Below are 5,369 nucleotides of genomic sequence, written 5' to 3'. Positions count from 1 at the left end.
AAAGGTGTGTACATGTAGACAATTTTTATTATTATTTATTTATTGAAGAAACATTGTTCCGAAAATAATTTATCAAAAAAAGTGCACAACTTTTTTTTGTTTCCAAGTGCCAAAACGGTGTGGCCTTTGGAAGTGTTAAGGAATTCAGCTCGACTCAACATGCTTGCCAACGAAATACATCTCATTTTGGTGGTATGCTTTGCAAACGATTTTTTTTTTTAACTATTTTCAAACTAAAACAATTCGAACATGGAATACCTAATGACACTGTACTTTCAGGTCTCCTACAAATCCTACCCTGTCGCCTCACCGTGGCATAGGAGTGGCAATGGTCAATGGCAGCGAAGGTCATGGCTGGCAAAGACAGGGAGGTAAACTTGATTTTAATTTGGATTTTAATTAACTCTGTGTGTGTAAGTATCACAGCATTTGTTGCTTCAATGAAAGCGATAATTCGTGGAATGCATGTGAACATTTCGTACGGACACGCACCACTTCCGGATAGTGATGATTTACTGTATTCTAATAATTTCTCGATTTCTTATGCGCATTTATAGATAAACGCAATGCCCAATCCAGTCGTCGTTTATAAGAGCGAAGGAACGGCCTGTGTGGTTGTTTGAAAGTTTTTTTTATGCACGTATGGCCACGCATGTACGGTGACGCACGTACGGGCATGCGAGAGCGAAGGAATGGCCTGTGTGGTTGTTGTTTTTGGCAAAAGGTTTGAAAGTTTTTTTTTTTGTTTTTTTTTGCACATACGGCCACGGACGTACGGCCACACATGTACGGGCACACACGTATGGGCATACACTTGTTTAAACAATGGGGTTATTGAAAAAGTAACATCTCCATCTGGGTGGTAATCAAGGATTTTATTTTTCTTTATCAAGTTTATGTATACACAGTCAAGGCTCTTGAAAAAGCTGGAACACAGAATGGATCTGGACACACCAGAACAAAAGGAACAACAGAGAGAGGGGGTGGATGAGAGAAATACCCACACCAGGGTTGAAGGACAAAATAGATGGAGATGAACAAACAAGGGATGAGGATAAGAAAGAGGGGTCTGGGAAGATGTAAGGTGTGGATAATATGGAGACAGAAACTCTCAGGAAGGAAAGACTGGAATTTTTTTTTGGGGGGGGGGGGAAGGGAGTGGTTTAAGGGGGGTAAAATAGATCATGGTTTTGGATGGGGGATGATCTGAGATGGTGATGAACTGTTGTCTTGAAGACCTAGAGGGAAGAATGGCATTGAAGAGACGAAGGAAGTTGGTTCCACAGGTGGTTAAAAAAAAAGGAATGAATGGTTGGAGCTGAGCAGTGATTCTGGATATTAGGAGTATAATCAGGAGGGGATTGATGGTGGACCATGTGTACCCTGCAGAAACCTTGGAGGGGGTGGGAAGGAGGGGGGGAGACAGAGCACGGAAAGAGCAGAGGGTGCAAGACCAGAAAGGAGGCAGAATAAGACTCAGATATGACCGACCTGTCTGTGATTGGAAAGTAATAGGTCCATGGACTATATTCTTTGTAGCATATTCCAATTGTATTGAAGACCTTGGTTTCCATAACTTCAAGCTGAGAAAGGTGTGAGGCAGAAACTAAAGTCCAGAGGGGAGAGCAGTACTCTATCAAGGTGCGGATGAAGGCCTTGTACATTGATAACAGTTCAGATGTGCTGTGGAAGGACTTTGCACGATGGAGGATGCCCAGTCGACGACTGGCTATGGAGGCCAATTTGGAAATGTGGCTTTCCCAGGAAAGATCATGAAAGATAGTGAGACCCAAAAGCTTGAATGAAAGGACTTCTTCAAGGGGATTGTTCAGAAAGTAGATGGGAGTGTTTGCCAAACGGAGGCAGAGATAGTGAGAGAGAGATAGTGAGAGTGTGAGATTGGTCAGGATTGAAAGACATATTCCAAGTGTTTGACCACCTTGTGATATTGTCATGGTACGAAGAGTGGGAAGAAGCTGCAGCCTGCCTATCAGAAGGATGAGGGATGTCAGGGCAGAGGGTGGAGTCATCATCAAATTATCTTTTTTTTCTAATTAAAGAAAAAAAATCTAAATTTTCTGGAAAGTCAGAGAGATTGTTGATGAAGATTTGGAATAAGATGGGCCCCAGAATACTGCATTGGGGAACTTCAGCCTTCACAGGAAGAGGAGATTAAAGGAATCTGTTGAGAGCCACACGTTGGCTATGAGAGTCGAGGGAGTCAGCAACCAAAGAGTAGAGTTGGCCTTGGATGCCATGGGCGGAGAGTTTGGAGAGCAAGTCAGGATGCCGGACTGTATTGAAAGATGAAGATGCAGTGGTCTACAAAAGTATTTACCCCCCTCCAAAGTTTTCACATTTTGTTGTCACCTGAGCTTATTCCATGATGCTTTCAAATCAAAGTTAATATATGGAGTCTTCACAAACTACTCCAAAGTGATAAAGCTGAAAAATGCAGATAAAATATGAATAAGTTCGGTTGACAGAGAAAATCAGATGATTCTCAGTTGCATAAGTATTTAAACCCTTTGCCTAATTGATCCTAAATCACTTCAGGAGCAAATTATTTGTTTGAAAGGTTACAAAATAAGTGTAGTAGGCTTCACCTGCATATATTCAATGGTTTAACTTCAAACAATTAAGCTCCCCCACCTTTCGAAGGAGTTTAAAGGTGTAACTCACTTGGTCAACCAACAATGCAAATATATGAAGACGAAGGAGCTTTCCAAAGAAGTCAGACATAAAGTGGTCGAGAAGCATCGTTCAGGAGAGGGTTATAAGACGATTTCAAAGTCATTCATTATCCCTTTGAGTATGGTGAAATCCATAATTAAGAAGTGGAAGAAGTATCGGACCACCCAGATACTATCCAGATCAGGTCACCCATCCAAACTCAGGATCTGAGCAAGTAGGAAACTGGTTTGGGATATCGCTGTAAAACCAACAATGACTTTGAAAGATCTGCAAGGCTGGATGTCCGAGATGGGGGTCAGTGCCCATCAATCGACAATAACCTGTTCCCTACACAAAGCTGGCTTCTACGGATAGGTGGCAAGAAAGAAGCCATTACTGAAAAAGACTCATCTCAAAGCTCATATGGAATTTGCGAGAAAGCATCTTCATGATACTGCAGGCATGTGGAGAAACGTTTTGTGGTCAGACGAGACAAAAACTGAACTTTTTGGTCTAAATTCAAAGCATTCGTTCTGTCGCAATCCTAACACTGCACATCACCCAGTCTACACCATCCCTACTGTCAAGCATGGTGGTGGGGGCTGCTTTGCATGTTATAAACATGTTATGGGGCTGCTTTGCATCAGCAGAGACTGGCAAGCTTGTCAGGATAGAAGGGACAATGGACGGTGCAGAGTACAGGAGAATCCTTGATGAAAACCTGCTTGAGTCAGCCCCGTTAATCTGAAACTGGGTGGGAGATTCACATTTCAGCAGGACAATGATCTGAAACACAAAGCTGAAGCCACACTAGAGTGGATGATCAAGAAGAAAATAATTATTCTTGAAAGACCCAGTCAAAGTCCTGAACTTGAACCCAATTGAACATTTATGGCGAGACTTGAAGATCGCCATCCATCGACGATCCCCATCAAGCCTGCTGTTGAGTTATCGATTAGGGTGGCTGGCTTAGGACCGAAAGGTCCTGAGTTTGAGTCCCTGTTTCACCGATGAATTAACACCAGGTGGGGTTGACTCAGTCTGTCAACCTTCTGAGGTCGGCAAAATGTGCACTGACAATGAGAAGAAAATTTTTTTTTATGGATCAGCAGCATCGACTTCCCTTCAGCCAATGATGCTACCCACAGCTGTGTGCTGCATATGAAGGAGGAGGAGGAAGAGGGGAAGGAGGGGGGAGGAGGTTTTTCTCCGCAACCACTTGTCGGATTGAGACAAAATTTTCACCATTGGTGCGACGACTCACGTAGAATGTTTTAATGATAATTATGACATCATAGGTCACGTGGTGTGGCAACCATATTGGAAAAACAGTACAACTTTGGACGTCTGTACCTCTGAAACTGCATGAAGGAAAAAATTTAAACTTGGCACAGAGCAAGTTCTCCTCGTGGGGAATGAGTGCAATGTTTTTTGATGAGGACGTAGACGCCCTCGTTATGACGTCATCATTGCATATGTAAAACACCACATCCGATTAGTATGAAAAATTTTGAGGGTTATCTTGAGATAAAATGGTCCACAGAAAAAAAAAATTCATTACGTCATCGGTCACGTGATTCGGCAGCCATATTGTTTAAAAGAAAAACCTTCAAAAATCTTCTTCTCTGAAGTGGTTGAACAAATCGAAGTGAAACTTCACACGTATGACCGCCTGTCCATGAGGAACAAAAGGTTCACACATGATATCATAGGTCACATGGATGGCAGCCATATTACCCTAAAACCTATAAAAATACACCACTCAAAAGAAGTCCTGGCGAGGGTCTGCAATATCTGATTGCTCTTTTTCATGTTTTCTCTGCAACCGCTGATACGATTGACACGAAATTTTCACCATCGGTGCAACAACTCACGGAGAATGTTTTAATGATAATCATGACGTCATAGGTCATGTGATGTGGCAGCCATGTTGGAAAAATGGAAAAACTTTGGACCTCTGTATCTCTGAAACCACTCCATGGAAACAAAATTTAAACTTGGCACATGTGAAGCACTCCTCGAGGGAAAAGTTGTTTTTTTTGATGATCATGTCATCGGTGGCTTCGTTATGTCATCATATAAATTCAAAGTGCCTTTATCCGATCAGTCTGAAAAATTTTTAGGGTCATCTCGGGCTAAATTTCATGGGGGGGGGGGGAATTGATGATATCATCGGTCATGTGGTTCAGCAGCCATGTTGTTTTAAGATTTAAAAAACCTTCAAAAATTTTCTTCTCTGAAAAGGCTGAACATATCGAGGAGAAACTTTATAGGTATGATCGCATATCCATGAGGAACAAAAAGGTACACACACATGATGTCATGTCACATGGTTTGGCAGGTATAAATTCTGTGGGCGCCTAACAGGCGCCCACAGATCCACTATAGCCATCAACAAGATTATGAGTACACAACGCAATAGCACCAGGGTTAAAGCCCCTGATTCCTCGTCCATGTCTAATTTGCCAATGTTGCTTCCTGCCAACACACATGACGGGTTGATCCTAAAACTTCTGGGACGGTCGAAGCCTGATAGTGACAAAGGAGAGATGGATAGATTCGTTCTAGACATACCACCCATTTCTACCATTGTAGCTCGTCACAGAACACGTTTTGCTGGTCACTGTTTCCACGCCAAAGACCAAATTATATCTGACGTGATCTGCTTGAGATTTCTTTGCCCAACCAGAGGAAAA

Source organism: Eptatretus burgeri, chromosome 7 (genome assembly GCF_056783735.1).
Source record: "Eptatretus burgeri isolate ZD-2024b chromosome 7, Ebu_testis_v1, whole genome shotgun sequence".
Lineage (NCBI taxonomy): Eukaryota > Metazoa > Chordata > Myxini > Myxiniformes > Myxinidae > Eptatretus > Eptatretus burgeri.
Note: the sequence above shows the minus strand (reverse complement) of the source record.